The 27865-nt window shown below is 38.9% G+C and overlaps 1 protein-coding gene across 11 annotated transcripts in view; it reads right to left on the bottom strand.

Annotated features, from left to right (window-relative positions):
• The window catches only part of BMPR1B (bone morphogenetic protein receptor type 1B), a 375661-nt gene that overhangs the window by 311440 nt on the left and 36356 nt on the right, over positions 1-27865 (bottom strand). For 7 of the 11 annotated variants that reach the window (XM_045018523.1, XM_045018532.1, XM_045018527.1 and 4 more), the window contains exon 1: positions 22387-22544. The exons of 2 other annotated variants lie outside the window; for them this stretch is intronic. The gene's annotated coding sequence lies outside the window, so the exon portion shown is untranslated. Of the gene's footprint in view, positions 1-1576; positions 1762-22386; positions 22545-27865 lie in introns of those variants that run through there. 2 more of the 11 variants (XM_045018524.1, XM_045018529.1) reach the window with 1 other exon arrangement.

Here is a 27865-nt window from a genome sequence, read left to right as displayed (position 1 = left end):
GAGTTGGGGGCTGAGAGAGCAAAGGATAAAAATCTAGCTAACATCTGTGGTTATAAAATATCTGACACCATCATCATCTTTATACAGAACTTCTGAAGTGTTGCAACTGGTTTGTAGCCAATGCAGCTAATCCACAGTGCCCCATGACTGGTTTCCATACCCTGCTTTATGTAATTTAAAGAAAAACACCATCCATTTGGCTCATGACCGCTATCTGAAAATTAAATGAAAAACCTCTCTTTTCATTAAGTGTAAAGAATAAACTGCTGAAATTAGTTTTAATTTTTTTTTTAAACACAGTCACCCACTGATGGCAAGTGTATCTTGCTAGAAAGTGACCTCATTTTGTGATTGTAGCAGTCTGGTAGGCCTGTATTTGAGGCTGTAAAATAGCTTCCAGCCTCTGTTAACAATCAAAAGAATAATGACCTACATTTTCAAAAGTTACTAGAAGTTTTGAGTGCCTTGATGTTGGGGTGTTGAACCTAACTAAAGGGCCTGATTTTCAGAGCAAGTGTTCAACACTTTCGGGGGGGGCAAAAAAAACCCCACCCACGATTTTTAGATGCTTCAAGTTGGGCATCAACATCCCTAACACCTTATGAAAATTTAGGCCCAACGTGCTGAAACATCTAGGTTTATTATTATTAAACTGCCACAGCTTTTACAGTTGTATTTAAATTTAGTCACTCTGTGAATATTTTACATCCTAAGTGTGTTAGCTGGTTTAAAAACCAATTTGTAACACACACGTTAGAAAGGAACCTTCAGCAGCACCAACGAAGCCTTCTATGCTGGAAAAGCTCCATTAATATCTCCTTTGCAGCTTCTCACAAACTCTCTCCCAGTGTCACTTAATCTCCCCTAATACCGAGCTTGAAAAGCCATGTGTATCTTGCAGCATGATCTAAAACAGGGGTGGGCAACCTGCAGCACGCGTGCTGATTTTCAGTGGCACTCACACTGCCTGGGTCCTGGCCACCGGTCCGGGGGGCTCTGCATTTTAATTTAATTTTAAAGGAAGCTTCTTAAACATTTAAAAAACCTTATTTCCTTTACATACAACAATAGTTTAGCTATATATTATAGACATAGAAAGACACCTTCTAAAAACATTAAAATGTATTACTGGCACGTGGACCCTTAAATTAGAGTGAATAAATGAAGACTCGGCACACCACTTCTGAAAGGTTGCCGACCCCTGATCTAAACACTGTCAAATCCAGGCTCTGGTGAAACAAGGCATGAAATGAATTCCATACCTTCTTGAGAACACTTGGCTGAGTCCCCCATGATTATACCAAGGACCACTCACACAATCATCTCAACACAGAGGATCCAATTCATTTAGGGTTATGACCCCATGAGTTACAAGTTAAGAAGAAGATAAATGAAGGTGCAACACCTTTAGAACAAAACAATACTCTGTAAGATTATAATAAAAACAATACATGGTAGATTAAAGTTTTCAGTTTGTAGAGAAATTACTGCTCTTTGGGCTGAATAGTAACCTCCAGTGCACAGTAAAGACCTCCACTCCAACCAGCATAACATGCATACTCTGGGGCAAACATACCTTTTAATGGAAAACTTGCAATACCATGGGGTAGAGGAACAGCAGCACTCCCAAAAATCCCAGGAGATCCAACACAGTTACTGCTGCATTCTGACCTCAGCCAGGAGTGGGCAGCAGCTACTCAGAGACAGAAGGTGCAAACTTCAAGTTACACGGAGCCTGCTCCCAATTCTACAGATATTTGCAGTGAAGGTCTGCAAGCAGCCACTCCACACCGTTTCCCAGCCTCCCTGCTCCCTCCTACCAGCACAGCTCACCACACAGCTATGGCTCTCCCTGCATGCATGTGTTCTTGCACACCACAGCACACCCCTCCCCCGCCCTCCCCTCCAGAAAAGAAGGCAGAAGACATGGAGCTGAAGTTATTGTTTACAGGAGCCGTGTAATTTCCATAGACTTCTCTGGAGGAATTTAAACTGAGCTACTTAGGAGGCATGATGCCTGGAGAGCGACATGTTACTCGTGCACAATGTGGCTCCACGGGCTCATGAGTAGGAGCCAACTTGCAGCCCCTCCCCCGCTTCCACTGTTCCTGGGGTCTTCCTGCACCTTCCTTGCTCCCCTCGGCAGTGCAGAATTCAGCAACTGGCACGATGCATGTATACATTACAAGAGAACATATACAATGGACACACTGTTATGGGGGGGGAGGAGGTTTCAAGATTTAAGAAATGCTATCACAACACATAAGTGGTGGGACTAAGCAGACTATGAGTTAGCTCTGAAGTCATCTGTAATGAGTACAAATAAATCCACTGTGAACACTCAATCTATTGTATGTTTCTTTAAACAACACGAGTTTAGCTATTTATCTTCAAACAAATATAGTTGAAACTTGGTTTTCCACCTTAAAAAAATACAAACCTTGGCAGCAGAGCATTGGGAATGAAAAACTATAAATTGTTCTTTTTGATACAGGTTGGTGATTTTAAAGAGTGTTGAAATAAAAGGTTTTATATGAAGCGAGGGTTCAGACACACTATTTCATCTCTTTCAAAGTCAATATGATCAAAATGGATTCCTCAGGCAGAATTTATCCATACTATATTAGCATAAAATTATGTGAACAATTATGTATATACTGCAAAAATCAAGATAGACAAGAGCAGGGCTTTATTGTGTAATCTTTCTTTCCCCTGATACCAGGTATTCCAGATAAGGGCTTTCAAAATAGGTAGCTTCAAAAGAATTTGCACACTTTTTATTTTTTTTGTGTAGTCTCCCACACTGTCCCTATCACACTCTATGTAGGGAAATCTGTCAGGAACCTGCATTTTTTATTTTGTAAGATTCTTGTTGTCAGGTACCTCCTGTAAGTATTTAGGTCAAGATGCATACATTTCACCTTGAATTTCACAAATGGATCAGGTGGATGCTTAAGGAACACTCCTTCACTCCCTCTACTCCCCAAAAGCCAAACAACGCAGAGAAGAATCCATGTTTCTATGCACAGAAAGGGGAACACAATGTACATTGTGCTTTACTGATCATTTTATTTTAGTAGACTGTTCTTGAGTTCTGGCAGCCACATTTCAGACCAATATCAGCAGGACATAACGTACAGAGAAGGGTGTGTCTGGCCACAGTGGAAGATGCTAAAGAGGTCACTGGCTATAAGAACTTGAGCTAAATTCAATCACTATTTATTGTAAATTGCATATAAAACACTCACATTCTGACCCAATTTATCATTCCCCTAAATCTCCCCCAAGAACAGAGACAGACACTTAAAATTTAACACTGGCTGACAAAGTCTAGGACCTAGTGCAAACTGACACAGGTACACCAAAAAGTTGGGAAAAAATCATTAAAATGTTCTGTTTCAAAAGATAAGGAAGCTAGTTTCTGCCACAGGTTAATACTTATTGTGTATTTAATTTTTCAGTGCAGTTGAATAGTATTTTCATGATTTTCTTACTCCATTTTTCACATCTTCCAAAAGGATTCCATCCATTTAAAAAGCATGCATTGCAAGGCAGACTACAGGACCAAAGACGCTTCAGCCAATAACAGAAAGTTGGCCTTTTCCCCTTCATGCCCTTTACCAGGCCTTCAAGGCAAATGCTGAGAAAGGGGCACAGCTTGGAATCATTACAGAGATAGCTTTAAAATAATTAAATAAGTTATTTGGAATCAGTAGTACTTAGTCTATTGAGAAAATGAATAGAATCCATCAGGAAACTTCCTGAAGTGAAGCAAATTACAGAAAAGTGCTACAACATGAGGAAGATGAAATTTCATTTGATGTCTCTTTTGCAAGGCAAAGAGATTTTGTCCTTATTGAGAAGATTTGTAAGAAAAAATACCTATATGTATACAAATACTTAGCATGTGGATTTCTGTGGGGTCACGTTATCTATCAGAAAAGCGTAACTCACTATTTAAACAGCAGTTTGGATGCTGGTTCTTTCTAGGACACAAAACTATGATGATTTGAATACATTGTGAATGGTCAGCATGTGTGTGTTCCCCCTAGAGAAAGGAAAAAAATATATTCTGAGTAAGGAACTGAAGCAGACAAGTGCTTCTAATTAAGGACCAACAAGCTGCTTCAGTTAAAGAATTTCAGCTGAAACTGAATCAATGCCTTCATTCCTGTGAGATTAACTATTCTCACAGGAAGGACAATGGGATTTCACTGTGCTATGGTGTAAGCTGGGACACACACTCCAGTGTGCCTTTTAAAGTTTTAAAGTGGCAGAACCAGGCCCATTGAGAGAAAATTGGGTCCCTTGTACATATGGCTCACTGAGGCCCTCCCCTCCCATTTCACTTTATTTACATATTTGTTAGATGGGGGGGACCCCCTGAGTTCTGAACCCCAGTACAACTCCCCCCCCTTCACTCCCAAGGCAGATCGGGGGTCCCAGGATTATGTGATTCTGGAATATGTAGGTACTAAAATTAACAGCTGATTTTCAGGGAGGAGGGAAGTACTTTTGTGGATGAAGCCTCCCCCTGCCCTTCTCTCTCTCTTTCTCACTCACACTATTTTTCTGTATGTATTACTCTACTCCATTCAGGCACTCACAAACTGAGCCTTTTCTGATCTCAATTTAATTTAATTTCCCCCTCACTGGATTAGAGTGATAAGTACCAATTTTAAAACATCCAGTATGAAATATGAACCTTTTGTTTTCAACTGAAATCGACTGAAAAGAAAAGTGCAGACTGCTTTGTGGAATAATAAAATACAATACTCTCTAATACAAGAGAAGAAAGAGACTAAATTCTTCCCTACCAGGGCAATCTGAAAAGCCTCCACAGGGAAAAAAGTAAAAGTATATTCCAAATATTGTAACAATCAACACCACTTGGCTCTTTATTAATATTTATTGTGACTATTCCAGTAGCACCTAGAGGCCCCAGTCAAGATTGGGATCCCATTGTGCAAGATGCTACATAAACACAGGAAAACACATTGTCCTTTCCCTGCCCTCATCAGCTTGCAACCTCATTTGAAACAACCTACAAGTGACTGTGACAAACACTAGGAGTGAAAGGGAGAAGGAAGCAATTCTGCAAGGCTGCTATAATTCATAATAGCCCCCAGGGCTACTCTATCTTACTCCATGCTAGCCTCCAGAGCAGCCAAGCATCAGGAAGGAAACAAATGTGTCTTAGAGCCATCTTCACTTTCCTTGCCTGTGCTTACATGCTATAGGAGGCTTAGCACAGAATCTGGCTGATTGTTTTAGAAGGTTTGCATGGACAATATACATTGCAGCTGTTGTTTAGTCAGGAGTAATGGGTATGAACCAAGGCTTGCTGAAGTCAATGAGACTTTTTCCACTAACTTCAGTGGGCTTTGGATGAGGCCACAAGAGAGGAACAGGTGAAGAAGCAAGGTTTCCCTCATATTACTTTAACTGAACAGGTCAGAATTATAAATTGGACAGAGATATACAAATGAGTAGAATAGTTTCCCATTGCTTAGCTCACACAGCTCTCTCAAATTCTCAATTAAGAGTTTATTTTTCTTTATACATTTTATACAGTAATATATTTTTAATGTACAGAATATTTCCTCTTTCTGCTTTTCAACAGAGGAGATTGCTAAGCACCACCTCCAAGGTGCTATTAACAATTCATTGAGCCTAAAAGAGTTACATTGCCTTTACACAAATATTGGCCAAGACTATCAGCTGAAATTTGGTACCATGGTACATATTCCAGATATTTTTACTTCCAGGAAAAAAATTTGAAGAAGCCAAACATAGATAAGAGATTAACTACTTAAAGCAAAGTCAATTTTTAAATGTGTTATATAGAGTCTTTCAAATACAAATGAAATTAGGTAAAACAAAGATCACTTAAGTGCATAAGATTCTACTGTGATTAATCAGATTAATTAAATAGCATACTTTATCCAAAATCAACAGTAATATTTGATACATGCCAGTATTTCCCTGTATTTAGAACTGGGGAAAAAACAAAGGCATCTCAGACAGTGTGTAATAACTGTAGATTTATTTTTAATGGCAAACATTGTAATTTCATTTTTAAGAACTACTTCAGTTGTAATGTGTGATTCTGTATTGAATAGTGACTCTATAAATGGCAGTGTAGGAATCCATGTTTATTTTATTTCATGGTAATTCCAAGATCATCTTTGCAAATAAGATGACTAGGGTTTTCCCCCACACCAATTGCAATCCATACAAATCCTTGAATATAGGTCAAGCTGTGTTCTTTTGGTTTAGTGCATCTTATAATCAGTAGCCCTGGGCCATTTAGGATGAATGAAAAGTCTGATGAATATGTATCTGAGGTGTAATCATCTGTATACCTAAATTCTCCATTTGGAATTTACACTAGTTAATAATCCTGTTGATGATGCATAAGTCAGAACAGAATCTAGCTATGTTGTCTCTGAGTAATATTATGTATCATATCTGATTACTTTAGTGAAATACACTTAAACTAACCACATAAGATTCTGAATACTCAGAGGCAGTAGACTGGAAAAAATATCAACTACTTATTTACCCACATCCCCATTTCTGACTATTAGGATGCATGACCAATTCAGGGATGTGAAAAAGAAAAGGCCAAAGGAAAAGGAGAGGGGGAAACAGCTTTAAACAGTTAGCTACAAAATGGCTTAATTAGAGCTATAAATGATTGTCCCACCCACATTTAAAGTGCCAGCTACCAGACAGAAGTATTTTGGCAAAGGGCCTTTTAAAAAGAAAGAAACAGAAAAAGGTGAACCCAAATAGAATAATTCACTGATGGCTAGACAGCCAAAAGGGATAATTGTGCTAATTAATGCTAGAAAAAGGAACAATGCTCTTAACATATTATGGGCCAGAGATTTGTGTGGAAGAAATCCTGCAATTGGCCTGAATACTCTGGCATTTTAAGTATCAGGAGAGCTGCACAACATTGGTGAGATTGCACTGAGAGAGTATAGCAAAACTGCTTCAGGATGCTAGGACTTGGGGCAGGATGAAGAAAGAGAAATTTCATGATTGATGTGGGAAGACATGACTGCAGTGTGGAAGGAAACCTTGATAGACAGGAAACAGACATCTCTTCCAGAAGATATAATTAGGGTCTAAAGGACCAAATTATGACTCCATTTACCCACACGTCTGATTAACAGGTCTGAGTCTCCTGAAAACTCAAAGGAAATGAGAAATACAAATATGAACGATCAACTTCTCTCATGGGTCCATCCGCTTCAAATCTCTCAGTGCATCCAAGTGTCTCTGACTCAGTCTTTGACAAAGACTTCTGACTTTGTCAAAACCCTAGAGAAAAACATTCCATAGTGCAGCAGAGACTCAAGAACAGGAAAGGCATATGCTCCTGGTTCATTCACAAACATTGCAACTAGAGTCTTTCCTAGAGTGAGGGTGAAACAACAATCCCACGGAAGTAGCTGAAGGGGCTTTGGGAAATCAATTTATCAGTTTCCATACAGCTGGATTTACTTCGTGTGGGTTTGTACAAAAAGGTCTCGGTTCTGATGTAGTTTGTCCCCAAAGCAAGAGCTGTGGCTGGGACATCTCCATGAGGAGGCAGTAATGAAATCAGTACCTTCAAGACCAAGAAGAGACGATGATACAAGAAAGACCTCAATCTCTCCTGATTTTTTAGGGCAGTGTTTCCCAAACTTGGGTCGCCGCTTGTGTAACAAAAGCCCCTAGCGGGCCAGGCCGGTTTGTTTACCTGCCGCATCCGCAGGTCTGGCTGATCGCGGCTCCCACTGGCCGTGATTTGCTGCTCCAGGCCAATGGGGGCTGCTGGAAGCAGCAGCCAGTACATCCCTCAACCCGCGCCACTTCCAGCAGCTCTCTTTGGCCAGTGGGAGCCGCGATTGGCCGGACCTGTGGACGCGGCAGGTAAACAAACTGGCCCAGCCTGCAAAGGGCTTTCCCTACACAAGCGGTGTCCTGAGTTTGGGAAACACTGTTCTAGGGCATCTTCACTAGCAGAGGATGGAGCACTGCATATTGTTTTCTGTGTATTGCTTCAGACATTTTAAGAGACTATGGGACCTGCTGCTGGGCAGTTAAGACCAGAATGCTTCTTCTGGAAAGAAGAACATCTATCCGCTGGCCTACAGACTCAGATCTGGTTGGACATAAGAGAAAAAGGTGCTAGTAAGAGCAAAGAGAGCTCCAACATCCAGAGTGCTACAAGTCTTCAATCTGCAATTGTTACAGGGACAGAAAAACAGGGAGGGTTGGTACCAACCTGGTCTTCAGGGGCTGAATTTATATACTAAGGAAGAAATTTGCATTAAAATGCCTGTGTAATCAAAGAGGATGTGGCTATTTCCTCTAGGAGCTCTGCAATGGCAAGTGAATATTTACATGAGAAAGTGATTTTATTCATTTTAGTTAATGTACCTTATTTTTTTAAATAACTTTTTCTTCTTTCCTAACTTTAGAAGAAACAACTGATTACAAGATTGAAATCTAGGTTCAACAGACTATAAAACTTGAAACACGCACACATACACACAATTGCCTTACAGTAACCAGGCTCTTCAAGATGGTTGCTCCGAATGTATCGCACTTTTGGTGTACACACACCTCATATGTGCAAGATCAAAATCTTTTGACCAGTAAAACCTGTTTGGGCTGCATCTTCACCCATCATATCCTTGCGACCCCAACCACCCAAGACCATACAAGACAGAGTGGCTCCAAGCTTCTTTCAGTTCCCTAAAGCATCATCCCAGCAGAGATGGACTCTAGAAAAGTAGGTTGTCCACATAGACAAAACATCTTGCAGGACAATGGTTACTGTAAGGTAAGCAACAATTTGTCTGTGTGCATGTCACTTACAATGACTAGCTAGCAGTTCCCAAATTAATAGCAGAAGGTTCTGTGCTACTGCTAGCTAATTAAGAATTGCTTAACTGTTCTCCCAAATTTGGCATTTGATCTAGTCACCAAAACCAGGGTGCAATGTTTGGTAAGGTATGGACTGAGCTGTAAGTGGACACCTGACAGATCTCAGATACAGGCCTATTCTTAGGCATGCTGAGGAGATTGCCTGGGCTCTAGTTGAAAAGCTTAATGCCTGAGGGAAGGGGCACATCTGCTTGTTAATAACAGATTATAATGCACTAAGTCAGTCATTTGTATAATCTCTGGGCAGAGATGGCCTAACCTTTCATGGCTTTCCCTAAAACCATAAATAAATGGAGTGATTTCCCAAATGGCTTTGTTGTATGTACATAATAAAGGAGGGCTCTGGAGAACACTCAGGTATGAAGCTTGGTTTCTCCCAGGATTGAGAATAGTTTGGGGAAGAAAATGTGGAGGCTGATGGTTTGGCTTAAGTGAGAAATCAAACACCACCTTGGTGAGGAACTTGGCAGGGAGGTTTCCAGCCCCACCTTTTCCTTGTGGAATACATTATAAAGGTGGTCTGCCATTAGAGTCTCACGCTCCTAGCAGAGGTGATGGCCCCCAAGGAGGTTGTTTTGAAAGCGAGATAATGAAGGGACCATTTGGGTAAGAGGTCAAAGAGGAGGGTGTTATATAAGTCTCATAAGAACTACTTTAGTGTCCCAGGTCAGGGGAGTCTCCCTTACAGAAACAGTGGAATGACAGAACCTTGTGTATAAGTTTGACTAGGAAGGTAGCAAGCTGAAATGGCAGCTGCCAACAAGGCAGAAGATTGCATCTATGCTAAACTAACTAAACTTTAAAATGTACAAATATTTACAATTGGATTAGGCTAAAGATGTTATCGGCCTACACTGCTGAGTTACACCCTCTGGTGAAGGGCACTAAGACATCCAGGGTGCAGGTACAATCCCAATTGCTGGTCAAAAATTCCAACCGCATGGGCATGAGGCACATTTGCACCAAAAGTGGAATCCACATGGGCAAAGACTCAAAGAACAACCATAAATTCTCCCCCTCACCCAACCCTTAGAGGTAAACTTCTTTTACCTAGTAACACCAGTTTTAGATAAGTATTCCCCTGCATAAAAAGTATCTCAATAGGAACAACTTCTTAGCTTAAGTCTCCTTGAACTAATTCTTGACACAGTGAGCCAAGACTGTATTATACCTATTTAAAAAAATACACAGGATTCCAAAAAAGCAAGCTCCCAAATCATTTCCAGATCAGCCTCTGTATGTGCAGAAACCCTTTTCATTAAAAGAATAAGATTAAAGGAACAGTTAAATATGTTGACCCAGCTATCAATTTACATGACAGCTACAACAGGAAAGAAATCATAAGTTAAAAGGGGGATCGAAAGCAACAATGTTACAAAAGTGTTAGCAGCTCACTTAGGGTACGTCCATACTACCCGCCCGGGTCGGCGGGTAGCGATCGACTTCTCGGAGTTCGATATATCGCGTCTCATCTAGACGCGATATATCAAACTCCGAATGTGCTCCCGTCGACTCCGGAACTCCACCACCGCGAACGGCGGTGGCGGAGTTGACGAGGGAGCCGCGGACTTCAATCCCGCGCCGTGAGGACAGGTAAGTACTTCGAACTAAGGTACTTCGAGTTCAGCTACGCTATTCGCGTAGCTGAACTTGCATACCTTAGTTCGAACCCCCCCCCCCCTCTCCCAGTGTAGACCAGGCCTTAGATTTTGGCCTATTTGTGAATAATTAGAAAAATCTAAATGGATTGAACATAGTATCAAGAGACAGAATTACAGTTCCTTTCACTTTGATGTCTTGAAAACTAAGAAGTTAAGAGATCCAGCATAATAATTAGAACAATCACAAAATCCCTCCTTCCTTTTCTAATTTACAGCACCTTAAATTACTACCACCAATTTAAATAAGAGCAGAGGCTTTTTAGTTGCTGCTTTCATGCTTAATCCATAATTTGTTTCAGTATCTTTTTTAGGACTAACCAGCTCACTACCTATTGCACATCATCTGCCGCACCTTCCACATTAGAGGAAAAACAAGGAAGAACCCCTTTCTCATACTATGTATCCAAACTGTTATTCTGATCCATCACCTGCTACATGAGAATCAGAAGCCATGTCATCATCACATATGCCCAGACTTCATCAGCTTGAATCAAAAGGATTAAAAAGTTCTCTAATATGGTTACTTGTAATAGGGTCATCTGTCACACACGCACACCATTGTAGTCAGAAGTCATACTGCTACATCTCATCTCTGTTTTCTTCTCTTCAGGGTCCCATAAGAACTGTAGGCTATTGTATTTAAAACATTCCCCTTCCAGGGTCCAATTCAGTCAGTCCTCAGGTCAACACATTAGTCCTCCAAGCCCCAACCCCACTTCAGTCTCTCTCTTTCTCCCTTAGGTAGGGAGTCATTCCCCTGCCCTCCTTTCCAGAGCTGGGTTCCAATTCAATCACCCCTTTCCAGGTTTTACCTAGCTAGGCAGAGTCTTCAGGCTCTTCCCCACTCTTGCCTTAGCAGGCTACTCCCAGTCCTCCCAGCTGGGGCAACTCATCTACTTTTCCCTGCCTTTCCTCAGTCCCTGACACAATTTCCTAAGCTTCACCCCTCTCTTCAGCTTCCTGCTGCCCATTATAGGGGAATCATCTGACCCCTATCTTCCATCTGACCCCATCAAGGTTGTTAACACAACACTGATGGCTCCTTCAAAAAGCAGGGTTGGCTGGCCCCAGGCCTCTACTCCTTGAGGATCAAGCCCCCATTACACTACTAAATATAAAGCAATATAGAAGTCAGCGGACCAGAAAGAATAATGTTTATAATATGATTTCGTTCCTTAAAATGAACGACAGGTGACTTAAATTTTGTTGCTTTCTTTTCCAAATCAAAATACATGGAGAAAGTTAGTCATCTATTGTAAAAGGAAGTAATTTGTGGATTGAACCCTACTGCTAGACAAACATACCTCTCCTCCTACCATTAAAGGTTTATTTAGGGGTTTGAAGGTTCCTGAATTTTAAGGGCTCCAGACAAAATAATGATAATTACATGTCAATTAAAATATATTGAAATTGTTTATAGATTGGGAAGGTTTAGAATCAAATGTTATCCCAATAAAGTTTTTCATGGGCATGAGCAGTGTATAATATTTCAGCTAAACAATCTCAATACATGTGTGCAGGTCTTGTTTGTCAGACAAAGGTTACAAAAAATGACCTATGCAAAACTTCCTGCCTCCTGATGTTTTTTTGCCAGTCTCCATTCCAAACGTTTTCCATATAGTTGGAATTCTGCCCATGATCTCCATATCCCCAAAAAAATACTCTTTCCAGATGAGTTCCCCAGAACAGAGCTGTGATTCTTAGAAGGCAAAGGGATATTTATAAAAAGTACAACATCCTGAAGGGTGCACCAGTTGGCTAATATATAATTATTCTATAATCTGACATGAAAGTCTGGTAGCAATTTACAAACATTATGAAGAGCACCGATGTTCAAACTATAAGGCTGTTGGATGCTACAGGGTGAACATTTAATACTTTCAAATACTTGTTAGATTTCTTCTTCATTTTGTCTCAGTTCAGAATTTTTAAAATAAAATCTATGTTAATTTACAACCTTTGAAGTTTTATCCAAGCTTTTTTTAAATGTGACATTCTAATGCCCTATAACAAACATGCAGAATGGTCCAATAATAGAGAAGTTTCTTTTCTAGATGTTTTATTATATTTGTTGATGTTAATGATTTGCTAGTTTTATTTCCTTTCAAATACAACCTACTTGTTTCTCAAAGTTCTTTAGAAAAAGCACTCAACTGACCTCAGGCATTAGTCTGAAAAATGCATTTTGATACAAAGATGAAAGGAAAGATAATTTAGTATATTATTTACCAATTGAAGGGTCACACCTCAATACATGCAGCTGTGCCCATAAGTTCACATCCATCCACCTATAGCCCAACCACACAGATACACACCTTTCAGCAAAGTAACGCCCTTCTGAATGAAAAATGCCGTTTAGTTTTGTTCAGGTTCCAATTTTACTGACTTCTCAAATCACCTAATCTATGCTTTGTATAAACAGAACTGCATTCTACACAAATTGCAAAACCAGGATTTCTTAAAATTAAGTTTTGTAACATTAAACTCAAATTATAAACAAAACAAAAGGATATGCAAAAGGATATGACTTTGTGCCCTCAGGTTGCATCGCCATAAATCCTGTTACTGCAGATGGGTTCTAATCAAGCATGTATATCAAGAGAAGACTATTTTTCAAAACTATGTACGGTAACTATACTTGAAATGAAAGTGTTGTATCTGAAGAGTTGATTTACACAAATTAATACACCTCTACCCCGATATAACGTTATCCTCGGGAGCCAAAAAATCTTACCGTGTTATAGGTGAAACTGCGTTATATTGAACTTGCTTTGATCCACCAGAGCACGCAGCCCCGCCCCCCTGGAGAGCTGCTTTACCGCGTTATATCCGAATTTGTGTTATATTGGGTTACGTTATATCGGGGTAGAGATGTATTAGAAAACTACCGTTTAAGGGGAGATTGTCAAAGGGATGAGTGGGTGTCGGAGGAAATGGATTTAAATCACCATTTTAATCATGATTTTAATCAGCAAGCAGGAAATCTTGATTTAAATCATCTTATTTTGCATTTGTACTTTTTAGTTATTTTCCTAAAGAAAGGTTCTCTCTCATTGGGTGGAAACCATCAACACACATTGATATGGAACCAAATACGCCTTTGCCTAAATTTAGTACTTCTTTTTATTAACTCAAAGAATACTCTATATCTATAAACATGTATTTAATATCAATACTTACATACTTAATTAAATAATATACTTCAGTGCAGCACGTGACACGGTGACATACTTATACAGCTCAAGTTGACTTCAAAATTTAGAGATATTTTCTCCCTGATTCTGTATGTAACTAAAAAAGTCACACCATTTAAACTCACTAAAATGTGAGGAATTTTCATTGATGTAGTATACTATATTTGTTTAAATGATTTTAATAGGTTATAGTAAGTTTAGCTATTAAAAGTTTTCATAATTTCAACTTTAATTTTAAAGCAGGCTTATTTTTAAAAGAAAAATGTACCACTGCATTTTAGAATTAGAAGGGACAGCAAGGGCCATCTAGCCTAACCCCCTGCCAGGATGCAGGATTTGTTGTGTCTAAACCATCCAAGACAGATGGCTATCCCAGCCTCCTTTTGAAAACCTACAGTGAAGGAGCTTCCAAATCATTGGATGTGTATCCACATTAATGGGAGTTAGGCACCCATCTGTCGCTCACTTTCAATAAGAGTTGGGTGACTAATGTCCCTTTGTGGTTTTGACATTTTTTTTCTTTAGTGTGGAAGCTGGAAACAGTTTAAGATATTGGCACAAATGCTGGCTCTATTTCCTTTGTGGTGCCCTGGCACCAATGCCAGCTGGTGGATTTAAAGCCTGAGTCAGGGGCGCACACACAGAATTTGGGCCCATAGGGGTTGTCAAATGTCATGGGGGATAGAATTCTGATCTCTTAATTCCAAGTCCTTTGTCTTAACCACCAAACTCTTGTAGGTCCTATGTGTAGGTGACAGGAAACACAATTGGAAATTGGGAGTCCCACACTGACTCAATGTGTGAGACTGGGTAAATCACTCAGCTTCCTCCTGCCTCAATTTTCCCAATTTTACTATATCTGCCTTACTGGATATTGTGAAGCTTTGTCAGCTACTTAATGATCTTAAAGCTTTTTGAGATCTTTAGACAGAAGGTGTGCTATAAACTTTATGTATTTTTAAACAAGAGTGTGTCCTTTTCTAGATGGGGGAGATTAAAAACTAAAAAAAAGTTACATGCTACTGAAAAATCATGCTACATGCTACTGAAAAATAGTTGGCATTTGCTAAGATTTTAACAAAGTCCAGTGAAGGTCTGCACCTTTGTAATTTCACTGCACACACGCTCTTAGAAGCTGATGCGCAAATGCTGCTTTTGGTAAAAGTAGCATGAGAACGATTGTAAATGACTCACTGAAAGTCACACAGCAGAAACTACTTTAACATCTGCAATACTAAAAATAATTCCACTGCCTATGAGAAGAACCCACCTGCTTACCTGCATGTTAGGCTCTCATTACAATTTTAGCTGAATTCTGAAGGTTTTCTTCAAATTCTAAGCTTTCATTAAAGAAGTGAGGATTGTATCTTTTTTTCTGAGAATGAGGGCAATCATTCAATATTTCTTCTTCATAGATCAAATCTGTTAAATTTTTCTGTCAAATTCAGCTAACAATAAAGTGCCACTACTAGAAGGTAATGGATTAAGCATATGTTAACTATACTGTGCCAGGGCAATGTTAAGAAAACAAAAACAAAACCAGAAACATTTGGAGCGTGTTGAGCTTTAAACTTTTTCTTTAATTACCTTACATTTCATCATTCATGTTGTTTTATTAATTTTTGTATTTCACTCAACTTGGACAATAAAAATAAAATAGTGAGTTTCAATTTTGTTTATTTTGTAGCCACTTTGAGCATCCAGCTCTCATGGTCTCACACAATACCCTAATGTCTGGGTGAAAATGCTGCAGGGCAATGTCTAAAAAAATAAACTGATTTCATGGAATACCATAGAAACAGTTCTATTACCATTATTTTCTGAAAATAAATTTTAAAAATCCCAGGTACTACCCTTTTTGTTTTGCTTTAAATAGAACCAGCTTTTGGGGCTAAACTTCCTGGCAGCATCACTTTAATATATATCCTTATTCAACAGTTTACATAACATAGCAACCTATAAACATAATTTCTTTCTGAAAGGCAAACTTCAGTAAGTGAGAATTATAAATGAAAAAATGATGGTATTAAATTTTGTCTGTGTTCAAGTGTCTAGATAAATCATATACATTAAACATAAGGTAACAGTAGCTTAAACTAATTCCATTAATGTCTATGAATAAGCTTTTCATTTGGCTATTTTCACATCCTGTAATTATTGCAGAGGAAACACAGGTTAAGGGTTCAACTAGCGCTTAAAATGTGTAATTACATCTACTAGACTTACCCTAAGGGTAAAAACTTCATGACCGAAAATGCAAGGAACCAAATTCCTCTTACACATGCTGTGGAGTCTAATGTTTCAATGGATATTTTTATTATTATTAATATTCAAGAATCTGTCATCCTCAAACAAAAGCTGCAGAAGTTAAACCCACATGTCAAGATTTTGGACAGGCTAACAATGTTATTTATCTGTAATAAATGATTAAAGCAGTATCATGAATATATTTGCTCAAATCCATTCAGAGACAACATCTTGAAAATATATCAATACCTATAAATTCCTCCATGTGTAGTACTTGAAATAACATTTTAAAAACAGCAAATGGGTGGGTAGGTATTTTGAAAAATTCTATGTCTGATTTCAAGTAAATTGTAATTGTACTAAGATCACAACTTTTCTTCACCTTACCCCCAGAAAATCCAGTAAAAGTTTCAGTTTTCCAACATCACATTTAACAAAAACTAACGAAGAAAGAAACAAAATAATTAACACCACAGGGATTCCACTTACATGGACAGGCACAGGAACAGGTAAGCATCATGCACTTAACCAGACTATCCACTAATTTCAAATTGAAGTCAGACAGTTTTGCAGTAGGCTTTGGTTTATAGCAATAGGCTCAGCAACTGCCATCTCTGTTTATCAAATGTCCACCATAGTGTCACATAACACCAGTTCTCTGAGTTTTATGTATGTATTCATCTGCAGACAGTTCACAGGGGAAGATAGCTCACAGGCTATATGCCACAATTCGGTACATGTTTAGCTAAATTATGCACTTAAGAAATATGCACTTCCACAGGGATCACATAAAATCCAATGGGTATAGTTTGGAACCAAGTGAGTGCTATGCAATAAATAGAATTTGAATGTAAATTGAGTGGTTTTCTGGCTATACCAAAAGGAGGACAGGAGACATTTGATATGGGTTTAATTAGGCCGCAACTTTATTATTAAATGTCTGGGACTACCCGGCAGATAACAGTGTACAGTGCAGGTAACCCCATGTTTTTCTGTAATTATCCAGGGGGCTTCAACCAGTTCCCCCTCTTTTTCCATCCAGGTCCCTCCAACAAATCCATTGCCGGGACCTTCTCATCCACCCCTCCTCATAGGAGGGTTAAGGTAGGCTATAAGAATGGAGGTTGGCTCACTGCCGTACCACTCATAGAAGTCCCCAACCATTTGTTCCTTTAATGAACACCTCTTTTTAAGTCCTTTTCCAAGCCATTTATCCAGTCACTGTATACCTTTCCTTTGGAGTACCTGCACTGGACGTCCACCCTACACTAACGAGTTGCAACATATGGCCTACTACCCATCATGCCATGCATGAACAGAGCCCTTCCTGAAACCCATTGTGGGGAAGGCAAAAAAAAACAACCAACTGCACACAAGCCAATATGGGGGTAAGGGAAAAATTCCTTCCCAGGTCCCCTAAAAAAGGGGCGGCTAACACAATGCCCACAGCAGGTGTTGACCAAACCTGGTATTTTACCACCTAAAGGGCAGGGAGGGTGGGTCCTGCTTCAGCCTGCTCCGTGTAAAAGGGAAGCTTCAGGCGCAGAGCTGCCCCTTTTATACCCTGCATCCCTAGGGGATGAGTCAGGGACCACGCTGACCCTTTTGCAGGAGTTTTCATCTCCAGCCATAAAGCACTGTTCCCTTCATTTGGCAGTCCAGCCAAATAACCCCTGCTTAAAGATGAAGGACGATCAAGTCTAATATCATGGTCTCATATAATAAAAGCCTAATCCTGCAATTCTTACGCAGACAAATTCCCATCAAATATAGAGTGCTTTGTATTAATTGCCAGACGACTCACATTTTTTTTTATTTTTATTTTTTTGGTTAAATTTCAACTTCAAGTCAAGATAATTTATAATAGCTGGGTTACAAAAGACATGAGTAAAGGGTTGCTTGTTCGCTGTTCCTTAGCTCTGATTTTGCTTGATTAAAGGCATATAGAACTCCCATTGAACTGATGCTCAATATCAGTGGGAATTTTTTTCCTGAGCAAGGCTTGCGGGAGTCTACTCAAAGGATGTACACAGAAATACAACTTCACTTCTCACTACAAAAGGTTCACCTGAGAGAACTTACTAAGCAAGTTCCAAGATTTTTCAAAAAGTGATACATAACATACCAAAAACCAGTTAAAAGAACATTAAGGTTATAAAACAAAACACTCAAAAATTAGTAAATGCCAGAATTAAAACTGTCTAAGCAGCCTGAATTCAGAGCATAGATAGATAGATAGATAGATAGATGATACTCTTGCACAGTATTACATGGGAAATCTTTAGCAGAGCCAGGAAAAGAACATGGAACAGAAGCCAGTTCCCCTATGTCCAAGTTCAGTTCCTTAAACAAGCCCCCTTTTCTTCTTCTGTTTTATTCCCTGTCTAGCCTGTGTACTGAATGAGGCCTGTATCCTGTTCAACAGATAGTATATGATCATGTTATCTCAAGACTATGATAAGCCCTACAGAAGGCAGCTGAATTAAGGCTGCATAACATTTCGATTCGGCCTATTAGAAAGAGAATTTCAGACTCCAAACTTAGATGATCATGGGTACGGTTCAAATGTTTTAGTTAAGCTCAGTTTCTAATTTATTTACTGTTAAAGCATTCAGTTTACATATAGAAAAATAATGCCTGAATATAAAACCAACTACTGGGCTCTATTTCACTATTGAAATCTTTAAAAAATAAACTGTATATGAAATATCTTCCAAGGACAGTTGATGGAATTTATCTTCTTTTAAGGAAAATGCATCTTGAAACCTAAAAAGGTTGACAGAGGCCTAATGTTTCACTAGCTTCTACAAGTTTTAACCACTTCTCCAAATTTTCTCTTGTCTTGGCAATTTTTCTTACAAGTTCCATTAGCATCTCACTAATCATCAAAGATACCTAATGGACCCTTGAAGGCATTTGCCAAGAAAGGCAAGACCTAACTTATATGCAACATCAAATAATGCAAGAATGTACTATGCTTCGAACATTACTGCTAAACGTTCAAGCTGAGAAACAGTGAAACAGTCAATATCCTTAAGGGATTCGTCAAGCTGTGTAGGAACTTAGGTTGCTCAAAGTCTCAGTTCTAAGAATGATCCCTCACTAATTATTATTTACATTGATGATATTTGAGGAAAAATAGACATAGCAAATTGTTCCTTTAAAAATTATGATGTCAGGAAATGTTGTCCATCAGCTCATAAAGCAGCAGATATCTTCAAGGTCTTCTTGACCTTTGTAGCATTATGGGACAATCTTTACACAAGGACAAACTGTTCTCAAACAATTCCTCCAATGTACAAGGCACCGATCTTTTCGTCAACACTTGGCGTGCAGGTCTTCTTGTTCTACTTCTTTTTTTCCTGAATAAACTATTTATTATGGACAGAATCCCAGGGCAGTGAGGCAGCACAGGATCCTGTTCCAAACTTGAGTCTGGCTTTTTGGATCCCCCTTTCAAAACTTTAATGTCAGCATGACTGGGGATGTATAGTGACTTTTTGCACCTGTGATCCTCTTGTTTTGGCAGTAAAACTGATCTTCATTTGTGACATAGGTATCTTCATATTGCCTTCTGCAGAGTCATGTCCTACCGACTGACAATATGAGTTCCACCAGCAGCAAAAGCAAGTGTAAGCAAAACTGTTGTTTAGACAGAAGGGAACACAATGTTGGAGGAGATCTCTTCCCCTCACCTCTATTTTAATACCAGTGATTTTCTGTGCATTACACATGAATGGAAGCAAATTATTGTTACTGAATACTTTGAAAAGTCCACAGTTAGCATTAGAATGATGGGTTTTCCCTTCCAAGTCAGAAAAGAGGAATTCTTTGGCCATACTGGAAAGCTGCAGAGGGTCAGCCAAAGTCCAGCTAGTTGTTGTCAACTACTAAAGCATATTAAATTATATTCTTGCCAAAAGACCATATAATTAACACACCTCTCCTTCTGAAGGCAAGATGCATACAAAGGAAAAGATGTGTATACAGAATCAGAGCGGGACCTACAAATGCCCAACATGTGATCTCATACAGCATGCAAAATGTTTTACCAGAAATAAATGGCCTTAAATTAAAAAAGGAGAAGAAAATGAAAAAGTTTTCCTGTTTACAAACCGAACATAATCAAAATATTGTTTGGTAGATTTATTTGAAGGAGGGATCGGGGGTGGAAGATGTTGCCACAGCATATTAAGGTCTCAAATGAAGCTCATTAGAAACTATTGGAAAATATACATTAATGTTTAAAAACAAATCTACAACACTGCTATCAAAACGTAATGGTCCAGCTTGTTAAAAAAATTGTTGAAAAGCAGGGGAAAAATATCAGCAAATATTTTCACAAAATGTTTTCCATTCTTCAACCAGCTCTAATTAAATTAATAGCTACTTACCAAAAAGAAACCCTTTATGCTATTCTGTGGCACCAAATAAGGCCCTGATCCTGCAAACACTTAAGCCCATACATAACTTTACTTGTGTGTCCTTCCATTGAAGTCAATGGGAATACTTACATGAAGGAAGCTATATGCCTGCTTAAGCATTTGCAGAATTGGAGCCAAAAGCAGTAACCAAAAATCTACCATATGTTATTTCTGACACAATGTAAATCAGGCCTCCAGTTGGAGTTTAATGCCTGTTTGTAACTTATAGTGCACTAACTAGCTCAGAACTTGCCTATTTGAAAGTTTCCTACCCCATGTGACTGCCAGAGTTGCAATGAGCAGAGATTCTTAAATTGGAGTTCCCTTGGTTAATACAAGAGGGAGCTGATGGCAAGGTATTCTCCATGACAGAGAAGAATTCTCCTTTGGTTTTATAGATACTGCTACCATGACTTTCTTTTGTTATATGGAAGAACAAAGTTCCATGATATACCTTGGGTGGGAGTTGTTTTGTTTTTTTAATACATGGCACATCTGGAAGGTGGAACAAGTCAGAGATTGTATTCACTATTTATATACTGCCACAAATTGTCGTGACACTTCTCAGAACTTTGAAATCATGAACTACAGGAATGTCACCAAATTATTAATATATTTCCAATAGCTCCAATAGTCATTATCCTCCAGTACATGGTTGTAACCCAGGAATCTCCTGGTGACAACTGCCAGAGAGCACAGGGGATGCATAGAGTTTTACAGGAATCCCCTGGGTCAAATATCTGCATAATAGTTCACTGAAGCATGGCATGTGAGACTTACTGAGAGCCAGTAGCCCACGGGTCATCACAATCATTGCAAAATGTATGTACAGATAATATTTAAGGAATTATGCATCTATACTGAAAATTATGTTCTTAATGTCTTTGAGTTAAAGCAGGTCACCAAAAGATGACGTACATTGGAGATGTACCTTTCAAACAGGAGGTAACTGATACTTATCTCCCTGTCTGGCCATTGCTTGGCTCACACTGTATCCCTATTTGCATGCTGAGCCAGCTGCCAATTGAAAGATTGCAAAATCTACAAGAGAGGAAGTCTACAAGAAGAAACAGTGCAGGGCAAAGGGTGTCCTTTTTATGAATAAAGACAAAAGATTGGTCTGGTATAACTTGGAGTGCAAAGAAATGCACTGAATCCTTCACTCAGTAGGCAAACTAATAACATGCATGTCAGCCAGCCTGGCTGTCAAGTGTTGCAGGGATTTTGGGTGGGCCATACTCTGCTAGACAGGAGAGTACCTTGTAAATTAAGTCTAGGCTCTAGAATGCGTGTTATGATTTTATTATGTGCGTAATCATTTGTTTCCAATAGTTCTACTTCTTGAATCACTATGCTTTGTGAAAGAAACCTGAAACTGATTTCACTATAAACACATCTACTGTATGTTAAGTGGAGTGATGATCCAAGGTGGAATGGATAAGCTGGGCCATCCTGTTTCTTTGGAGGCAGTGAATCTGTGACTGCTTTGAGTGTCCAGTGGATTAAGGGCTGGCCACTCCAGGGAGATGCTCAGAGGGCTCACGTGTGCTAATCACTAATGTGCAGAGTGACAGTGGGGCCTGTGAGGCCTAGCGAGGGGTGCTTGTGTTGCCAGTGCCAGTGGGGTTATGGAGCTGGCCCATGGCAGACAGAGACAAGGCTTCCTCACACTAAGGGCAGGTGGTAGCAAGGTGCCTCACAACTCTGGGTACCCCCAGGAAACCTCACAGTGGTTCTCTTCATTTACATGCAACACTCTAGCTGAATAAGGAACATATAATACATGTCTCCTGTCATTTGTACAAGCAGTGTATAAAAGAAAGAAAATAAATATCTGCAAGTGACATATACAAATGTTATCCTAATTCCAACTACTGTAATTAGAAAAAAAGAAACACTTTGTTCAGTACTTACATGCAGATGTTTGTGCCTTTGGTAACCTGAACTTTTTTTACAATTAGTCTTCACAACAGGTCTTCTCCAAGATACTTTAATTTCATTGGGATTCCACAGGAAAGCATAGACCACCCTCTCTAATCTGAAGGAAAAACCCAACTCTACTGAGCGGTAGTCTGCCTCCAAATGAATAACAGGTTATCTTTGTCATAAACCCTCTTCCCTACTCTAGAACTCTACAATACAGTGTTGTGTGCCTAGTTACTGTAGCAACTCCTGATGTAAGTTCTAGAATATCTAGTTAAGTATTAGTGTTTTGGAAATGTATGCCTTAAGCAGGAAAAATAGAAACCTGTTAAACCTGCTCAAGCTAATTTTACCTTAAATCCCCTCTCACAAATAAAAAATTGCTGGCAGCATATTTAATTTCTTATAGCATAGACTTTTTAATAAAAAAATACAAAACCTGTAGTTCTCTAGATCTGTTCTGTACCACTTACAAAAATAAAAATAGATTTCGCAAATTAATTGAGTAAGATATGTAAGCTAATATTTATGAACAAAAAGAAATATCTGACATCTTCTCATATTTCATTTTTCAGAGGAGAACTGTGATAGAAGGCATTTCCTGTAATTTTGTTTATGGTACAATATGCAAGACTACACTATAAAGGGTTTGATTCACATAAAACACTGCATCTACATCCTCTCCATCATACACATACTCACAACTTAAAAACACATGGGCTATGGAGATACAAATCATTATCTACTTCTCCACTCTATTTATACTAGTTTTACACTGGTATGATTCCATTACAATATTGGTGTGTAAAAGAGTTGAGAATCAAGCCACATACATCTCTCCTCAGAATATATTTTATGTCATTGCCAACATTACACTAACAATGCTATAGCTAAGATTGAAAAGCGTTTTTCAAACAAACAAACAAAAACCATACTTTACTAAGTCATAACTATGGCAACTATTCTTGTCAGACCGAAATTTCTCAAGTTTGAGAACAAATTTTGTCTCTTTGATTTTGGCTAAGATTCACAAAATATGGACTGGCCATATCAGTTTTACCTAAACATGGACTAACTTTGCCTTATTTTTAAATTTCTTCTCAGTGTCTAAAATGAAATCAATATTCCACATACACATGATGGTGTGACTCTATGTAAGTGATATAAATAGTAACCTCTTTTTTTCATGAAGCTAGAATTTGCTTGCCCTTACAGAGCTGTGCAATGGAGAGTGGAAGGAACCTTCCTTTCCATGCAGACTGCATAAGGCAGAACTGCAGCCCTTGTAAAGCATGACTGGCTCAGTGGAGGAGTAAGCAGCATCCCTTAAGAATATGTCTACACTGCATCGGTGAGCAAGCCTCCCAGCCCAGAACAACATACTTGTGGTAGCAGATCTTGTGCAAGCATGCTAAAAATAGCTGTGTAGACATTCCTTTGATATCCTGACATGGGCTGCAACTTGAGCTCTCCACACACGTGCACATAGCTTGGGAGCCCAAACTCCACTCAGGGTCACAACGTCAAAGCAACATCTACACAGATATTTCTAGTACACTAGCAGTGGATCCAGCTGGGAGGCTCCCTCTCAGAGGCAGTGTAGACATATCCTAAGAGGTGTAGCAGTTGGCCTGCCACACCTACACTCTGGGAAGTGCCAAAGGAATGTCTGAACCAAGTTAAGACTCAGTTAGCTCAGGGCCCTCTTTCCTTTCCCCCACACACTGGCCATTGTCAGGGAGATTATTGGAGTGAGAAAGCCCCAAGTTCATCTCAAGATAACTGGGGAACAGAAGAGTCTTAGTGAAAGATATGTGCTCGCTGAACTTCCACAGGACATCAGACTGAGATCAGATCACATCAACTTTAATATTCATTTCAAGAGTAACCTATTTAAATTCGTGGTCCCTCAAACAGTCAAATCATATGACACTGTGGTACAGCAAGCACAAAACAGTAAGACAGAATAAACTACAAGTACTTCATAACTGTCAAGTAACCTATGCTTAATTATTTGGACAAATTTGCTATAAATGGTTATATTAAAACTGTCCAATTTGGCTAATACAATATCTACTATGTTTTCAGCTCTAAGCCATCTAAGCACTACACGTTTTCAACCATCTAAGTACTAAAAGCCCCCTAAATTCAAAGCAATGGCAAACACATAACATTACACAAATAATACTGTACACTGTATGTCGATAATCAAATACTCCACAATTAAAATCTCCTTGGCAAGAATATTTGTAGGACATGAACAGAATGGCATCAGATTTGGGAATAATTTAATGGTCCCTTTTCACTCGGGTTCTGCTCACAGTTCCAGTGTTCCTGAACATATTACCTAAAATGATCAGCAGTGATACAGTTACCAGTGTTGACATTTATATTTGTGTCACTAGGCTTCAGTAGCTATTCTCCTCATGGATGAACTGAGGCAGATATTGTCTATTTAAATGCTCATTAAGATAACACTACCTTGGTTTATATTTTGAAGATTTTCTTTGGAATAATAAAGGCTAGACTTGTTTTTAAGTAAAGGTTAAATTCTGCAAGAACTGACGGTGCCACCAGGAAATGATGGCACAGTGTACTTTGGAGTACCAGTCAGTTCAACCTTGACAACAGAGCATTAATGTTACAGTTTTTCCCTCTCTTAAGAACATTTCTTTCCCTTGTTGTGCGCATTACATGATACACTACTTCTGTATCTCTTCAACTTATGAGAAGACAATGTCCAGATGTTATATAATTCATTGTTAGTCTCATGGGATGATAGACTATGTCCTTATAAGCTCTTGACAACCATCACATTTAAGCACTTAAAATAATTATTTTAATGAGGAATGTGCTAATTCCCTAGTTTTATATAGAGAGTTTCAAAAATAGTGTGCATCAACTCCTTGATGCAAACTACTTAATGAACAGGAGAAAGAGGAGGGATGCATTGGGGGACAACATATGGTGAACAGGAAATAAATCTAGAGATACTCTGGCCTCCAGTGCGCCTTTTATGTAAATTGAAAGAAGAAGGAGGAAAGAACAGAACAATTGCCAGACATGCCGGTGTGCTAACAAATTCATACTGGGACAGAAGAAAACATCTGAAGCATCACTTCCACCTCTACTTCTTACACCAGCATTCTTTGAGATGCAACCGTTATTTTGGACAGAACTGCTTTCAATCAACCTTGTCTATTCTACGAACAAATCTAGAATGGGTATCTATACAGGCTGGCAGAACTCTCCTGCTGCCTCATCATTGCCAGCCAGTGTAGATTACACCAGTCCCAAAGCTGCTTTAACTCACTCTAGGATGGAGACAGGCAGAGAATCAGGGAACAGTAACTAGTTCCCTGCTGGCCCATAAATTCTAACTATAGAATTCTCATTATTGAGAGTAACTGTAATGACAATAAAATATGCCAGTCATAACAGAACTTTTTAAGAGCATGGGGTTAGGACATGTCCACCAGTTCCTTCTTGACAAAGTCATGAGCCCCATATACTCTGTGTCTGTGTAGTTGTCCATAAATATAATTTCTACATAGCTGTATTGCCCTCACAAAATGGAGGAGAATGTGAATATTTGCGGGGATGCTATATATCCTATGTGAAATTTATTTTTTTCCCAGTCAGAAACTGAGACGCTTTTGTTATATTTCCAACTTGCTATTTTATCAACTTCTGTATAGTTCGTCTCAAAATCTATTTCCACTTCTGGCAGTAACCCTTCTTTTTTAATAACTATTTTACAAACTAATTGGAGAACTGAGGAGTTCATAATATCACAAAGTTCATAAAATTTAACATCTCGAATTTGCAGAAAGGTATGGTGCAAAAATTGTAATATGATGCAATGCATCTTTTTTTCTTGTTCCTAAAACTAATGCAATCAAGGCATTAAAATGTGAAACAATATGAATGTGTTATTCAACATCATTTTCACTATGTGATTCTTCCCCCAACCCAGACAGGAAAAATGGTTCCTGTAACTGGTTATTCATAAGACTGGTGTTCTACTGTAAAATTTCATATTTTGTGAACAGTAATCTCATATTTCGTTTTGTTTTTTAATATAAAAACTTTCAAAAATTCCCATTTCTCCGAGCCAGAGATTTTTGGTCTGTCTGCTACAGATATCATGGATTTTGCGCAAAATTATATCATCTGAAAGCAAAAGCAATTTGTGATTTTCCCCCTGCTAGTCTATATGCTTGTAGGTCTGGATTATTATTGAGCATCCATGCCAGCGGTTTTAATAATACATTAAATAAGAAGGGTAAAAGATACAGTCTATTAAGGACCATGAAGTGGTGCTTATGGCACTGACCAAAGCTGATGTTCACAGTGATCCACATAGGGAATTGATCCAGTACTGGAAAGTCCAATAAACCTTGGACTGAGAATAAACAAAGTGGTATTACTTGGATGGAGAGTGAAAGTTCAAATTAATCCCGCCACCTACCATTTTTCCTGTAATGGGAAATGTTTAGAATGAATATCCAAAGCCAACACCTAACAGAATTTTTATCCATAGGGATAAAATTTCACCCTCCTAAAACAGCCTTTCAGTAAACTTCTTGTAGTTGGAATGATTTAGTACAATAATTTCTGCCAAAATTATAGGAAGAATTACTCATACATTTAATAGGAATTACGTATATTTTCTCTTAATAGGTACACCTTTTAAAGCAGAGGTGAAACTCAATAAACTAGGAGCTACCTTGGTCTCTATAAAGAAGGGTCAAAACATTGTTAATTTGCCAGGAGCCTTTAGTCTGCATATAACCAGCATGCAAATTTCCCTTAAAATATAGTTATTTTAGTTCTGGTAAGAAGTCCATTATGGACTGCCCTGAAAGTGAAATCACCTATTCATCCAAAGAACATAGGGCCAGATTGTGCCCACCTTATCCATGTATGGAAATGGACCTCCATGAAGCAGGGGTCCCTGTTGTCACCCAAGTCCACAAACACATATGTACAAAGCTGGATTTGTGTCACAAGAAGATACAAATACTATAATATTTTTCCCCAAAAATCACAGTTAGAGGGCTAGCTGCACTTCTTTTCCCTTTCTGGCCTCTCTGAGTGCACCTCCCCCGCGCCGCTCCCCACTCCCCCCCCCCCGAAGTCAGGAATTGCAATTCTTCCATTCTTAGTCCAGGCCTTGTGCTACAGCATCTTGTGCTTTAACCATGCTTATCCAGCAGGTCCGACTGGGCTTAGCACCTTCAGTTCTTCCCTTCAGAGTCTGTGACCAGTAGTGAATACAGTGGCCAGTTTTCTTAAAACCAAAGTATTATGCATTTTAAGTCAGAACAAAGCATTTAGAGAAAAAATTTACCCGGTACAACATCCACAGTCTACACTCATGTCTATCTTAGATAAAGCCCTCCCCTTCTCTCCCCGCCCCCCATGATGATGGCCTACACAGACCTACCTTCTTCAGACACCCCAACAA

The sequence above is a fragment of the Mauremys mutica genome, chromosome 5 (assembly GCF_020497125.1).
Source record: "Mauremys mutica isolate MM-2020 ecotype Southern chromosome 5, ASM2049712v1, whole genome shotgun sequence".
Taxonomy (NCBI): domain Eukaryota; kingdom Metazoa; phylum Chordata; order Testudines; family Geoemydidae; genus Mauremys; species Mauremys mutica.
The sequence above is the reverse complement of the archived record's forward strand: the minus strand, read 5'-3'. Positions and strand labels throughout refer to the sequence as shown.